Source organism: Staurois parvus, unplaced genomic scaffold, assembly GCF_062004578.1.
Source record: "Staurois parvus isolate SC_StPar_1 unplaced genomic scaffold, SC_StPar_1.0 ptg000132l, whole genome shotgun sequence".
NCBI lineage: Eukaryota > Metazoa > Chordata > Amphibia > Anura > Ranidae > Staurois > Staurois parvus.
This window is the reverse complement of record NW_028317928.1, coordinates 9,401,708-9,418,078: the sequence shown is the minus strand read 5'-3', so window position 1 is coordinate 9,418,078 and position 16,371 is coordinate 9,401,708. Positions and strand designations below refer to the sequence as shown.

Sequence of the window (16,371 nt, the reverse complement as noted above, 5' to 3'; positions counted from 1 at the left end):
TTCGGATATTCCCTGGATAAACTTTACCAATAAATGTTAGTGTCCAGTTATATTCTGTGTATTCAAGAAAGAATCTATGACCACCTCCTGTAATATGTCTGTAGTCTCTGACCATGTCCTATAGTAAGTCTGCGGCCTCTGACCACCTCCTGTAATATGTCTGCAGTCTCTGGCCATTTCCTGTAGTATGTCCACAGTCTCTGACTATTTCCTGTAATATGTCTGCAGTCTCTGACCATTTCCTGTAATATGTCTGCAGTCTCTGACCATTTCCTGTAATATGTCTGCAGTCTCTGACCATCACCTGTAGTATGTCTGCAGTCTCTGACCATCTCCTGTAATATGTCTGCAGTCTCTGACCATCTCCTGTAATATGTCTGCAGTCTCTGACCATCTCCTGTAATATGTCTGCCGTCTCTGACCATTTCCTGTAGTATGTCCGCAGTCTCTGACTATTTCCTGTAACATGTCTGCAGTCTCTGACCATCTCCTGTAGTATGTTTGCAGTCTCTGACCATTTTCTGTAATATGTTTGCAGTCTCTGACCATCTCCTGTAGTATGTCCGCAGTCTCTGACTATTTCCAGTAATATGTCTGCAGTCTCTGACCATCTTCTGTAGTATGATTGCAGTCTCTGACCATCTCCTGTAATATGTCTGCAGTCTCTGACCATCTCCTGTAATATGTCTGCAGTCTCTGACCATCTCCTGTAGTATGTCTGCAGTCTCTGACCATCTCCTGTAGTATGTCTGCAGTCTCTGACCTCCTTCACTCCTCCAAAAAAAAGACTCTATTCATACTGAAGTAGGTAGAAAGTGGTTGGCTTTGTAAAATCAGTCCATGGTACTTAGTAGTAGATAGGAGGACACACACACACTCCGGGTCTGCTCCTTGGTCTTCATTAGTGACATATTTACCAATGGCGGGGGGGGGTATTTACACTGTAGTGGCATTTCCTGAAATCGCTGTAAACTATAAAGAAAAGTTTTGGAGAGTTTCCTTCTCTTTCTCAGGTCTGAAGCAATTCCAGAGGAAGAAAGGAGGACTCTTAAGAGCTCGTCTATGACAAGTGTTCGGTGAGTACAATACAAAGGGATCATTGCATTACTCTCCTATTCCGGCATCTTATTTCTATATACTTCATTTGTTTCTTTATGTGGTGAAATATATTACTGCCCCCCAAGTTTTGACTGTGGTATCTTATGTGACCCCCCCTATATATTGTTTCTTAGAGTCACCAATGTTCATCATATACTGTACATTGTAAATAAATAAATAAAACAGAAGACAACACGATGTATGAGTATTGATTATTATTTATCAGACATCTGTTGTGCATTTAGATAAATGATATTCCACATCAGATGATTTACAAGTCACGTTTCAACCTGTTTTCAAATTACACAAGTTGACGTTTCCCTAAGGAAGGGAAATATCTTTTTACATCATCCACTTTAGTTTCCCCTCCATTTTCTTCATTTTGGTCCTCATCTGCATTTCTCCTGGAAGAAGACACAGAAATTGTTCAGTAAAACAACACTAATTACCAGATGTGTTTAAAAGATTTCTTTTGTATCTTAGAAGGGTGGTCTTCAAATTGCAGCCCGGGATCTGGATGTGTATCTTTTCTGGCCTTTATACAGCCCTCGGGGCTGTATTTCTCCCACTGACAACAAGAATGGGGCAACATTCCTCCAATTGACACCAATGATGGGGCTCTATTCTTCCCATTGACACTAATATTTCAAAACATATTTCAATAAATATATATATGTGTGTGTGTGTGTATGTATGTATATATATATATATGTGTATGTATGTATATATATATATATATATATATATATATATATATATATATATATATATTATATTTATTGAAATAAATATTGAATATGGCCAATATGTTGAAATGCCTTTTTTATATAATACAAGAAAATATGAAAAATATTTAAAAAATATATTTTTTAAAAATATATTCTTCAAATTTTTTTAAACATATAAAACAGTCATTTTAACATATATTTTTACATATACAGTATTTGTAAATGCATTCCAAAAATGTACATTTGTATTTTTAAAGACATACAATATATTAAATGTATTTTTAAAAATATTTTTTCATATATTTTGTAATAAAAATGCATTTCAACATGCAGTATATATATATTTATTGAAATATATTTTGAAATATATTGAATACGGCCAACATTGTAGCATTTTAAATATATGTCAATATGTTTGGGAAGAATATTATTCAAATATATTTCAAATATATTTTTCTCTTTCATATGGGGTGACCATTATGGCTCACGTTACTTAAATAATCACGGAGAGGAATTATAGATGCGACATGTTTATTTTTTATCAGACATTGAGCATTTAGCTAAATGATATTCCACATCAGACGACTTCCACATCGCAATTAAACGATTTCTGGTGCGACACGAAATGGGGTGAACCCAGGTGGGACTCTGACCATTCTCATCTGTCCCGCTCTTTTTACATTTTCCATTTTAGCTTACCCTCCATTTTCTTCATTTTCGTCTTCATCGGCATCTCTCCTGAGGGAGGACACAGGAATCATTAAATAGTGAATGCAGGTTCCATGGAGAGCAGATATAGTAAAAGCAGGGTCTGGGGAGACCAGATATAGTGAATGCAGGGTTTAGGGAGAGCAGATATAGAGAATGCAGGGTCCGGGGAGAGCGGATATAGTGAATGCGGGGTCCGAGGAGAGCAGATATAGTGAATGCAGGGTCCGTGGAGAGCAGATATAGTGAATGCAGTGTCCGTGGAGAGCAGATATAGTGAATGCAGGGTCCGAGGAGAGCGGATATAGTGAAAGCGGGGTCCGAGAAGAGCGGATATAGTGAATGCGGAGTCCGGGGAGACCGGATATAGTGAATGCAGAGTCCAGGGAGAGCGGATATAGTGAATGCGGGATCCGGGGAGAACTGGTATAGTGAATGTGGGGTCCAGGGAGAGCGGATATAGTGAATGCGGGGTCAGGGGAGAGCGGATATAATGAATGCGGGGTCCGGGGAGACCGGATATAGTGAATGCAGGGTCCAGAGACACCAGATATAGTGAATGCAGGGCCCAGGGAGAGCGGATATAGTGAATGCAGGATCCGGGGAGAGCGGATATAGTGAAAGCAGGGTTCGGGGAGAGTGGATATAGTGAATGCAGGGTCCAAGGAGAGCGGATATAGTAAATATAGGGTCTGGGGAGAGCGGATATAGTGAATGCGGGGTCCGGGGAGAGCGGATATAGTGAATGCAGGGTCCGGGGAGACCGGATGTAGTGAATGCAGGGTCCAGGGAGACCGGATATAGTGAATGCAGGGTCCAGGGAGAGCGGGTATAGTGGTGAATGCAGGGTCCGGGGAGATCGGATATAGTGAATGCAGGGTCCAGGGAGAGCAGATATAGTGAATGCGGGTCCGGGGAGATCGGATATAGTTAATGGGGGGTCCAGGGAGAGCAGATATAGTGAATGCGGGGTCCGGGGAGAGCGGATATAGTGAATGGGGGGTCCGGGGAGAGCGGATATAGTGAATTCGGGGTCCGTGGAGAGCGGATATAGTGAATGCGGGGTCCGAGGAGAGCAGATATAGTGAATGCAGGGTCCGTGGAGAGCAGATATAGTGAATGCAGTGTCCGTGGAGAGCAGATATAGTGAATGCAGGGTCCGAGGAGAGCGGATATAGTGAAAGCGGGGTCCGAGAAGAGCGGATATAGTGAATGCGGAGTCCGGGGAGACCGGATATAGTGAATGCAGAGTCCAGGGAGAGCGGATATAGTGAATGCAGGGTCCGGGGAGAACTGGTATAGTGAATGTGGGGTCCAGGGAGAGCGGATATAGTGAATGCGGGGTCAGGGGAGAGCGGATATAATGAATGCGGGGTCCGGGGAGACCGGATATAGTGAATGCAGGGTCCAGAGACACCAGATATAGTGAATGCAGGGCCCAGGGAGAGCGGATATAGTGAATGCAGGATCCGGGGAGAGCGGATATAGTGAAAGCAGGGTTCGGGGAGAGTGGATATAGTGAATGCAGGGTCCGAGGAGAGCGGATATAGTAAATATAGGGTCTGGGGAGAGCGGATATAGTGAATGCGGGGTCCGGGGAGAGCGGATATAGTGAATGCAGGGTCCGGGGAGACCGGATGTAGTGAATGCAGGGTCCAGGGAGACCGGATATAGTGAATGCAGGGTCCAGGGAGAGCGGGTATAGTGGTGAATGCAGGGTCCGGGGAGATCGGATATAGTGAATGCAGGGTCCAGGGAGAGCAGATATAGTGAATGCGGGTCCGGGGAGATCGGATATAGTTAATGGGGGGTCCAGGGAGAGCAGATATAGTGAATGCGGGGTCCGGGGAGAGCGGATATAGTGAATGGGGGGTCCGGGGAGAGCGGATATAGTGAATTCGGGGTCCGTGGAGAGCGGATATAGTGAATGCGGGGTCCGGGGAGTGCGGATATAGTGAATGCGGGGTCTGGGGAGAGCGGATATAGTGAATGCGGGGTCCGTGGAGAGCGGATATAGTGAATGTGGGGTCCGGGGAGTGCGGATATAGTGAATGCGGGGTCCGGGGAGTGCAGATATAGTGAATGCGGGGTCCGGGGACAGCGGATATAGTGAATGGGGGGTCCGGGGAGAGCGGATATAGTGAATGCAGGGTCCAGGGAGAGCGGATATAGTGAATGCAGGGTCCGGGGAGAGCGGATATAGTGAATGCGGGGTCCGGGGAGAGCGGATATAGTGGTGAATGCGGGGTCCGGGGAGAGCGGATATAGTGAATGCAGGGTCCGGGGAGAGCGGATATAGTGAATGCAGGGTCCGGGGAGAGCGGATATAGTGAATGCGGGGTCCAGGGAGAGTGGATATAGTGAATACGGGGTCCGGGGAGACCGGATATAGTGAATGCAGGGTCCAGGGAGAGTGGATATAGTGAATGCGGGGTCCGGGGAGAGCGGATATAGTGAATGCAGAGTCCAGGGTTTAGTAACACTGAGCCCTGATGAAGGTGGAGTATTGTCCATGAAACATGTTGACCATTTTATATGACCTATTTACCAACAATTAGAATTGTCTTGGACCTTTGATCTGGTTTTGGTCTGGCACTGCTTTATGTAATTCTAGTATTAGAAACTCTGTCAGGTTTATATTGCTGTTACAGTCATAGAGATCCCCCCCCACCTCACTTACTGTCCTACTAATATGCATTTTTAAAATCCAATATGTGTTTTAACCTCTGTAAAAGCCCCAGTACACTTTAAAGATGAACTCCAGGCACTTAAACATATATACAATAATGCACCCCAGAACATGACCTGGTATCAGCCTCTTGCAGTCCCATGTACAGCAGAGTTCAGACGAGGAGAAGCAATACAAAGAGCATGTTGATAGAAGGAGAGAGCGGAGTGGCAGAGAGATGAGCTCATCAGTTTGCTGCTTCTCTTTTCACTATCCAGTCAAAGGCTGGGGGAGGGGCAAGACCTGAAACCTAACTGTAGCAGAAAAAAATCAGGTCCCCTTGCACAGGACTGTGCTGTGTGGCAGAGCTGTGCAAATCCCAGGACTGAATAAACAGACATAAAAATGATTTGCTAGGTAAAACACAATTCTCATAGACTGTATGTATTTCACCGATATGTTTTACTGTTTTGCCTGGAGTTAAGCTTTAAAAGTCTATAATTAAATAAAAAATGTTTTCTTCATACTTACTCTTGCTTGCAGAGAGACAAGGAGACGATCCCAAGAAATAAAAGGAGTAACAGGGATTTCTTCAAGGTGAACATCTTTGGGCTCTGTGGATCACATGGAAAGAAAAAGAAGGCAAAAGGAAAAAAAGGGACTCAAAAACATCATAAGGCCCCCAAGTGTTAGGCACACATAAAATGGTTGTTCCAATACAATAGCCTAAATCAGGGATGTCAAACTCCATTCCATGCAGGCCGTATCAGCATTGTGGTTGCCCTCAAAGGGCCAGTTGTATCTGGTAGACTAGATGTCCAGAGCACCCCACCCCCATTACATCAGATGTCAAGAATCCCACACCCTCCCTAACATCACCGTACACCCCCTTTGGGGGCAGAGTTGGAAAGCAGAAAGTGCAGGGTCTGGAGGAGGACCAGAGGAGGAGTGGAGTCAGTTACCAGAGTCTGCTGAATGCTGAGACCAGGGGAGGCAGAGATGAGGGGGTGCTGCAGCTGCACTGAGAGGTGCAGGATTTGGCAGAGGAGTTCTGTTCTCCTCTCTGCTGCTGAATGCTGAGACAAGGTGGGGGCTGAGATAAGAGGGTACCTGCAGGAGAGGTGCAAGGGCCACATGAAATGGCCCGGAGAGCCGGATTCGGCCCATGGGCCTTGTGTTTGACACCTGTGGTCTAAATCATCAGAAAAGATCCCGTACACCTGGAGCCCATTACGGGAAGGTTGAGGTTTTTTTAATAACATGGATTTGCTTGATGATTTCCAGACCTTGTTGGACCTGGTTCCCCATGGATAACACAATGACTAAGTGCAATGCAGAAATCCATTGTCTATGGTCTCCAGGACTTTCTATCCTAAATGAGATGCCTCTTGCCTCGCCCGGGCTTCCCGCTCTACTCCTCACTCAAGCATTACTAAATGATATCAGATTGAAAATCAATTTATAGTTATCTTCTTTACAAACTGAACTAATGGTTTCAGAAAAAAGATCACGAAGACCTGGAGCCCATTATGGGCAGGTAGAGTTTGTAGAGCTTTTTTTAATGACATGGATTTGCTTGATGCTTCCCAGACCTTACTGGATCTGTGTCAAGGTCCTACCTTTTCCCAGAGGTTATGTTACTCCATGTGCTGGCATCCATCTTGGATTTATGCTGAGCATGGTGGGAAGCTTTTATGCCTTCAGGTCTCTGAGGTCCATCCCCCAGAGGGGTGTGGCTGAGTACATATAAGCCTGTGATCCGCACATGCTCTTTGCACTTGTGTCTTGTGTCTTTGTCTTGCTACAGCTCTGTGTATATGCTCGTGACTCTTCTGGTATTTGACTCGGCTTGTGACTAGACCATTCTCTGTGTTTTCCTTCGATCTGACCTTCCGTTGCTGAACCCGGCCGGTGACCTGTGATTCTCTGTCTACTGTTCTGTACTGTTTTGTCCCGTTGTTGTTGACCCAGCTTGCCTGACTACGCTATGGTCATTCTCACCAGCTACACGCCATTGGCGGTGGCCATTACCGCAGCCGGGGTGTCTCGGGGGCCGCGACCTGGTTCCTGGCTGCGTCAAGTCCATCCCCACCGTCAGGGGCCCTGGTGAAGGGCAGCCTGGGACTTAGACTCCGCGCCCTGAGGGACTTCGGTCTGTTGGTGGTGGTTGTCGTCAGCCAGTGCGTTACCCTGCCACTAGGCCTACCTGTCCGTTCCACAGCCCTGCCCTGACATTACACAAGTGCCATGAATCCTGACGGTGCAGGTACGCCTTCACTTCCAATGTTGGTCGCCAGACTGGATCAACAGGATCTCCGATTGGATCAGTTCGCTCAGGCGTTGAAAACTCTGTTGGCACGCACCGCGCACCTTACTCCTGGTGTTATTAGGCCGGTTGTCACTCCGGTGGTCGCTCCCGCTGCTGTTCCGCTGGTTGCGCCTACCGCCGTGGCTGCTGCGGTACCCGCGGCGCCCAGAGGTATGACTGGTTCAGCCCCTCTTCCACAGCGCTTTGGGGGTGAGCCAAGTCAGTGTCGTGGTTTCCTCAACCAGGTGGGGATTTACTTCGTATTAATACCCCATGCTTTTCCGACTGGGAGGTCAAAGGTGGGTTTCCTAATATCGCTACTCTCAGACAAGGCCTTGGCCTGGGCGAATCCCTTATGGGAGAGGAATGACCCAGTGATTCACGAGTTTTCCAGTTTTGTCGATGCCTTCCGTAGGGTATTCGACGTACCGGCTCGCTCCGCCTCGGCTGCCAAGCTGCTCATGTCTATGCATCAGGGTTCACGGACCGTTGCCGAGTACGCCATAGAGTTTCGTACCCTGGCAGCAGAGGTGGGTTGGAACAATGAGGCTCTGGTGGCTGCGTTTTCTCAGGGTCTTTCTGATGCATTGAAGGACGAGATCGCAGCCAAAGAATTGCCTGTGGAGCAGGAAGCACTAATTTCCTTCCTGATCCTGATTGATACCAGGCTCAGGGAGAGGCCTTCACTCAAGGAACGCCTGCGGAGGCCTTTCAATCGACTGGCACCTGCGTTTTCTGTCCCACCCATTCCTCCCTCTCCTCCCACGCCTCCTGGGGATAGCTTGTCTGGTGGTGAGCCCATGCAGCTGGGGTTTGCTCGCCTTTCCGAGGGAGGGCGGGCCGCTCGGCGTCAGGAGGGTCGCTGCCTGTACTATGGTCTTGGTGGGCACTTTCGGCGGTCCTGTCCGGTCCGTCTGGGAAACGCTCGCACCTGAGATCCTGTCGGGGACAGATCTTGGGTGGAGTCTCCTCGTCCCCGGCGTTCCGCAGAGATAAGCCACTGATCACCGTTGTCCTCTCTTGGGCGGGTTGTTTATGGACAGCTCGTTTGCTGCCCAGCACTCCATTCCCCTGCAGGCTCGAGTTACCCCATTGGTTCTCGAGGCGATAGATGGCAGGCCCCTGCAACCACCGCAAGTTACCCACGAGACTATGCCAGTTGAAGTAGCTATTGGGGCTGTTCACAGGGAGTTGGCCTGTTTCCAGGTGATTTCTTCTCCGCACTATTCGGTGGTTTTGGGGTATCCCTGGCTCCAGATGCACAATCCAACCTTCAATTGGCAAACTGCCGAGATTCTCTCGTGGTCTCCACAGTGTGGGGCCGGGTGCATCCGTGGGCCGGTTAAGGTGTTGTGTGCCTCCTCGGACTCTGCGTTTCCCACTGATTATGGGGAGTACCAGGACGTGTTTGATAAGGTACGCGCTGGTGCCTTACCTGCTCATCATCCTTATGACTGCGCCATATCCTTGCAACCCGGTGCCACTCCTCCACGTGGCAGGGTGTATCCTCTCTCGGTTGCGGAGAATAAGGCCATGGAGGAGTACGTTGCGGATGCGCTTTCCCGGGGGCACATTCGTAAGTCTACTTCCCCAGCTGGAGCGGGCTTTTTCTTTGTAAAGAAGAAGGGTGGTGAATTGAGGCCCTGCCTTGATTATAGGGGTCTCAATCGAATCACCACTAAGAATGCATACCCGATTCCCTTGATTACTGAATTGTTCGACCGCCTTAAGGGGGCAACAGTCTTTACCAAACTTGACCTTAGGGTGGCGTACAACCTCGTACGGATCAAACAGGGGGATGAGTGGAAGACCGCGTTTAACACCAGAACCGGCCACTACGAATACCTGGTGATGCCCTTTGGTTTGTGTAACGCGCCCGCAGTTTTTCAGGAATTCATAAATGATGTCCTTCGTGACTTGTTGCAGCAGTGCGTGGTAGTTTACTTGGATGACATCCTGGTTTACTCTGCCTCCATGGAGTCCCATATCCAGGATGTCAAGCAGGTGCTGCAACGATTACGTGAGAACGAACTTTTTTGTAAACTTGAGAAGTGTGAATTCCATCGATCCCAAGTTGCCTTTTTAGGCTACATCATATCTGCGGAGGGATTCTCCATGGACCCTCAGAAGGTTTCGGCGGTTCTGCAGTGGCCTCGTCCCAATGGTCTTCGGCCCATTCAGCGTTTTTTGGGTTTTGCCAACTACTATCGGAAGTTCATCAGGAACTTCTCCACGCTGGCAAAGCCTCTCTCAGACCTAACCAAGAAGGGCAGTAATCCTCACGAGTGGTCATCCGAGGCCATCGTAGCTTTCGAGGCTCTGAAATCCGCCTTCGCTTCGGCTCCGATACTGTCTCATCCCAATCCTGGATTGCCCTTCGTCCTTGAGGTCGATGCATCCGAGACTGGAGTAGGCGCTCTCCTGTCTCAACGTCGGTCGCCCGATGGACCCCTACTTCCCTGTGGGTTCTACTCCAGGAAGCTTTCCTCTGCAGAGTGCAACTACCAGATTGGAGATAGGGAGTTGTTGGCAATCATTCTGACTCTCAAGGAATGGAGGCACCTGCTCGAGGGCTCCGCGGTTCCGGTCCTCATTCTTACCGATCATAAGAACCTGACTTATCTTTCGGAGGCCAAAATATTGACACCCCGTCAGGCCAGATGGGCCTTGTTTTTGTCGCGGTTCAACTATGTGGTCTCCTATTTGCCTGGTTCCAAGAATGTCAGGGCTGATTCATTATTGCGGCAATACTCTGAGTTGTCCAGGGAGGACTCTGAGCCAGCCTCGGTCATACCTCCAGATCAGATCCTGGCTGCCATTCGCACCAGTCTGACTTCTCCCCTTGGGGAGCAGATTTTGGCGGCTCAAACTGACGCTCCTCCCGAGAGACCGGAGGGTAGATGTTTTGTACCCGAGGGGTTGCGCACCCGTCTGCTGCGTACTTACCATAACTCCAAAACTGCCGGGCATCCAGGGAGGAACCAGTTGTCTTGGGTCGTCTCTCGGTTGTTCTGGTGGCCAACTCTGCGTGCCGACATCGCCTCTTATGTAGCGGCATGTTCGATCTGTGCCCAGAATAAATCTCCACGGCATCTTCCAATGGGTCTTCTGCAACCCATTCCCAATGGGGAGCGTCCTTGGTCACACTTGGGCATGGACTTTATTGTAGACCTCCCTGTGTCTCTGGGTCATACGGTCATTCTCATGGTCGTCGATCGTTTTTCCAAAATGTGCCATTGTATTCCACTCAGGGAATTACCAACAGCGCAAGAACTGGCCACGGTCTTTTCCAGGGAGATTTTTCGCCTGCATGGGTTGCCCAAGGTGATTGTCTCGGACCGCGGGAGTCAGTTCGTGTCCAGATTCTGGCGCGCCTTCTGCTCCCAGTTGGGTATTAGTCTCTCCTTTTCTTCAGCCTACCACCCGCAGTCCAATGGGGCTGCGGAGCGTTCCAATCAGGCCTTAGAACAATTCCTTCGGTGTTATATCTCGGACCATCAGGACGATTGGGCCGATCTCCTGCCTTGGGCAGAGTTTGCCAGGAACTCAGCGGTCAACTCCTCCTCCGGGATGTCTCCCTTCATGGCCAACTATGGGTACCAACCCGCGGTATTACCTGAGAGGTTCTCACCACAGGACATTCCGGCTGTGGAGAACCATCTTGCTGCCCTGCGTTCTTCATGGGGGCAGATCCAGAGGGCTTTGAGGGACTCGGCTCAGCGTCAGAAGTTCCAGGCTGATCGCAGACGGTTGCCCGCTCCTTCATACTAGGTCGGCGATCGGGTGTGGTTGTCTACTCATAACCTCAATCTTCGGGTGCCCACACCCAAACTAGCTCCCCGTTTTGTCGGTCCTTTTCGCATTCTCCGCAAGGTGAATCCGGTGGCCTATGCCCTTGCCCTTCCACCTGGGATGCGGATCTCCAATATCTTTCATGTATCACTGTTGAAACCTCTGATCTGCAATCGCTTCACTACCTCTCTGCCTCGGCCCCGTCCCATTCAAGTTGACGGTCATGAGGAGTATGAGGTGAGCTGGATCCTGGACTCTCGATTGGTGCGCGGTCGATTACAGTTCCTGGTTCATTGGCGCGGTTATGGTCCCGAGGAGCGTTCCTGGGTTCCTTCCGCGGATGTCCATGCTCCTGCCCTCCTCCGCGCTTTTCATACCCGCTTTCCTCAGAAACCTTTTGTTGAGCCGCGGAGGGGGAAGGGCCCTTGAGGAGGAGGTACTGTCAAGGTCCTACCTTTTCCCAGAGGTTATGTTACTCCATGTGCTGGCATCCATCTTGGATTTATGCTGAGCATGGTGGGAAGCTTTTATGCCTTCAGGTCTCTGAGGTCCATCCCCCAGAGGGGTGTGGCTGAGTACATATAAGCCTGTGATCCGCACATGCTCTTTGCACTTGTGTCTTGTGTCTTTGTCTTGCTACAGCTCTGTGTATATGCTCGTGACTCTTCTGGTATTTGACTCGGCTTGTGACTAGACCATTCTCTGTGTTTTCCTTCGATCTGACCTTCCGTTGCTGAACCCGGCCCGTGACCTGTGATTCTCTGTCTACTGTTCTGTACTGTTTTGTCCCGTTGTTGTTGACCCAGCTTGCCTGACTACGCTATTGTCATTCTCACCAGCTACACGCCATTGGCGGCGGCCATTACCGCAGCCGGGGTGTCTCGGGGGCCGTGACCTGGTTCCTGGCTGCGTCAAGTCCATCCCCACCATCAGGGGCCCTGGTGAAGGGCAGCCTGGGACTTAGACTCCGCGCCCTGAGGGACTTCGGTCTGTTGGTGGTGGTTGTCGTCAGCCAGTGCGTTACCCTGCCACTAGGCCTACCTGTCCGTTCCACAGCCCTGCCCTGACAATCTGGTTCCCCATGGATAGCACAATGACTAAGGGGGTCTTCATCTATCTTGTTCCTCAATCCCACAAAAGGAAGAGCACAGCAGGTTCTTAGATTCCATTGGAGCTGGTTCACAAGAACAGAAGTTCCAATCTCCATTTTCTATAGAGGGGGTCAGCAACCAGTAGATCTTGGCCAGGTGACTGGTAGATTGCGATGTGGGCTTGCTGACCCGCCATCCCAGAACATCAAACAGAGTGCAATGCAGAGGAACTGCTAAAACTGGAGCTGTAGTAGCTGGAGCAAAAGCTCCATTGTCTATGGTCTCCAGGACTTTCTATCCTAAATGAGATACCTCTTGCCTCACCTGGGCTTCCCACTCTACTCCTCACTCAAGCATTACTAAAGGATATTAGATTGAAAATCAATTTATAGTTATCTTCTTTACAAACTGAACTAATGGTTTCAGAATAAAGATCACGAAGACCTGGAGCCCATTATGGGCAGGTAGAGTGTTTTAAAATGACATGGATTTGCTTGATGCCTTTTAGACCTTACTGGATCTGGTTCCTCAGGGATTAAAAAATGATTAAGGGGTCTTCATCTATCTTTTTCCTTAATCAGATAAAAGGAGGTTCTTAGACGTCATTGGAGTTGGTTCACAAGAACCGAAGCTCCAATTTCCATTGTCTACGGTTTCCAGGACCCTCTATCTTAAACGTTGATGCCTCTTGCCTCACCTGGTCTTCCCACTCTACTCCTCACTCAACCATTACTAAAGGATATTAGATTGAAAATCAATTTATAGTTATCTTCTTTACAAACTGGACTAATGGTTTCTAGAGGGGTTTTCTTGTATGAATGAGGAGAGTCCCCAGATAATGGTTTCTGTGATTAGAAGTTGTTCCAGGTTTGGAGTGAAGGAGACCATTGAAATTATGTGAAAATAATCGATCAATATAAGGAATATAATTTATGAATGCTAGCTTTCTACTGTACTATCTCCTAATAAGGGCATAAATATATGAAAGAACAATATTTGAACCACCTCCCACCTGCCATATAAGGTAATGACGGGCGCAAGGGGGTTCTCTCGTTTTAGGAGGACGTCATATGTAATAAGGAAATGCCGGTTATCGGCATTCCTCTCCTCCCGCTGACAGCTCGTGAGGAGAGAAGAGCCGGTAATTGGCATTCCTCAGAGGGGACATGTACACTGATGATCAGGACACTGATGATCAGTGTCCCCTGATGATCAGTGTAGCCCCAGCAGTGCCGCTTGTCAGTTCCCATCAATGTCACCTGTCAGTGTCCATCATTGCCACATCAATGCTACATATCAGAGCGCATCAGTGCCGCCTATCAGTGCCGCCTAACAGTGCCAGTCAGTGCCACCTATCAGTGTCAGTCAGTGCCGCCTATCAGTGCCATATATGAATGCTGCCTTTCGGTGCCCATCAGTGATGCCTGTCAATACCCATCAGTGCCCCCTAACAGTGCCTCCTCATCAGTGCCCATCAGTGCCACCTATCAGTGCCCTTCAGTGCAGCCTATCAGTGCCAAATATGAGTGCTGCCTTTCGTTGCCCATCATTGATGCCTGTCAATGCCCATCAGTGCCACCTACCAATGCCTCCTCATCAGTGCCCATCAGTGCCTCCTATCAGTGTCCATCAGTGCAGCCTATCAGTGCAGCCTCATTAGCGCACATCAAGGAGAAAAATCACGTATTTACAAAATTTTAAAGCAGAAACTAAGAAAAAAAATTTTTTTTTAAATTTTCAGTTGTTTTTGGTTTATTTTGCAAAAAATAAAAATCCCAGTGGTGAATAAATAACACCAAAATAAAGATTTATCTGTTTAAAAAAAATGCTAAAAATTTCATATGGGTACAGTGTTGCATGACCGGGCAATTGTCATTCAAAGTGCGACAGCGCTGAAAGCTGAAAATTGGCTTGGGCAGGAAGGGGGGTATGCCCTGTAGGCAAATGGTTAAGTATGGGGTGGAGCCTCGCCATGTGACGTCGTTGCGCTCTGGAGGGACGGTGGCCATCTTGTCAGTTAGAAACATCCTGTTTTACCATGCTGGTTGTCTTATTCACTGATGTACGTGGAACCTAAATAAATGTATTGATTTCGATTTTAAATACTACACTACGAGTTTCCTTTCCTCTTTATTCATTCCCTGACCATCGGACGGGAGTTTCTACCGTTTGGAGGTTTATTGAAGGTGAAGACGTTACTTACTATTCTGGTGGGGATCTCTACTGAGGATCGATTGCTGTACTGATGTTATATCACGCTGCGCATGTTGACCGACCTTTGAGCGGTCAAATTGTCTGGTAAGAGGCCAATCTGTTTGGGTGTATGGTGACGGCTTTTTGGATCAAACTTTTCCTTGTATGCATATGCTTCCATTCATTTGGGATAATACTTGGACTTTATTGTATTTAAAGTGATATTAAATTATTATATAATTTTCAATTTATTATTTGCAATATTTTAAGTATAAATATTGTATATTAGCATATCAATAATATTTCCTAATAAGGGAAAGATATTTAGAATTTAGAGTTTAATAAAAGGTTTATCAAAATTGTAAAAATCAGAAAAATTATTTTCTGGGCACAACGATAAAATTTCTCTGACTTGCTTCATTATGCTTTTAATAATCGTACAATAATGATTGGGAAATGCGTAAAATAGCCGGTTTGATTCTAGGTTGGCCACTTTTAATATTCTCCGTTTTGAATTTTGTGAATCAATTTGAATTTTCACATTCATTTTGCGAAATAAATCATTATGGAAAAATAATAGGAGGAACCTTAGCAGCTTTTAAAATTAAAATAAAACAGAGGAGCCATTTATACTTTACCTGAAATCTGAAGACCGAGGATTCTTTCCTTATAAATAATTATAATAGGATGAATAATATAATAAAGATATTCCAGCGTATACTTACCAGGGAGGTCAGTTGGTGCTGAGAATGTAGACAGCTGGAAGACTTCAGTGGAGGTCTAATCTATGAAGAATGGGGTTGGCTTATATAATAGAAGATGAAGAAGTTGAGTACACAAAAGGTTTAATTAAAGTTTGAGGTAATAATTAGAGATGAGCGAAGTATTCAAAAATTCGATTCGGCTGATTCGGCGAATTCGAAGAATAAATTCGATTCGAGGCGAATATATTCGCTGCGAATTTAACTTATAAAAAGGGTGTTTCTAGGCTTCAGAGAGCCTTTATATTAGTGCAGAACACTGTACCTTTAATTTAAATGCCCACGGAGTCTGCTGGGGAAGAGAAATAATACTGTCAGTCAGTATGACATGCAGATGAGTGCCGTCAATCTTAGAATCACCGCACACTTCACTCATTTGGGCAGTCACGGGGCCAAAACCAGAGTGTGGAGCCACAGTGTGGCGGTGGAGGCAGCAGCAATGGGAGGCCATACAGCACCCTATGACAAAATGGAACCCACCAGCAGTGTGAGGAGACCTGAAAGTGGCACATGGCAGAGTGTGGCGATGGAGACAGCAGCAATGGGAGGCCGTACAGGGACCCATGAGACACTCTGAACCTGGCAGCAGCATGAGGAGGCGGTACAGGGGCCCATGACAGATTACGGGCCTGGCAGCAGCATGAGGAGTCGGTACGGGGGCCCATGGCAGATTACGGGCCTGGCAGCAGCAATGGGAGGCCCGTAATCTGCCAGCACCCTATGACAAAATGGAACCCACCAGCAGTGTGAGGAGACCTGAAAGTGGCACATGGCAGAGTGTGGCGATGGAGACAGCAGCAATGGGAGGCCGTACAGGGACCCATGACAGATTACGGGCCTGGCAGCAGCATGAAGAGGCGGTACAGGGGCCCATGACAGATTACGGGCCTGGCAGCAGCAATGGGAGGCCCGTAATCTGCCAGCACCCTATGACAAAATGGAACCCACCAGCAGTGTGAGGAGACCTGAAAGTGGCACATGGCAGAGTGTGGAGATGGAGACAGCAGCAATGGGAGGCCGTACA

The 16,371-nt window shown here is 47.9% G+C and overlaps 1 long non-coding RNA gene across 1 annotated transcript; it reads right to left on the bottom strand.

The window, feature by feature from the left end:
* Window positions 1–2,340: 2,340 nt before the first annotated feature.
* LOC149466323 (uncharacterized) lies at window positions 2,341–15,441 on the bottom strand. Its single transcript, XR_016312133.1, has 3 exons — window positions 15,312–15,441; window positions 5,734–5,816; window positions 2,341–2,564 (listed from the first exon to the last, which is right to left on the bottom strand). It is a non-coding gene; the product is annotated as an uncharacterized LOC149466323 (long non-coding RNA).
* Between the last annotated feature and the right edge of the window lie 930 nt (window positions 15,442–16,371).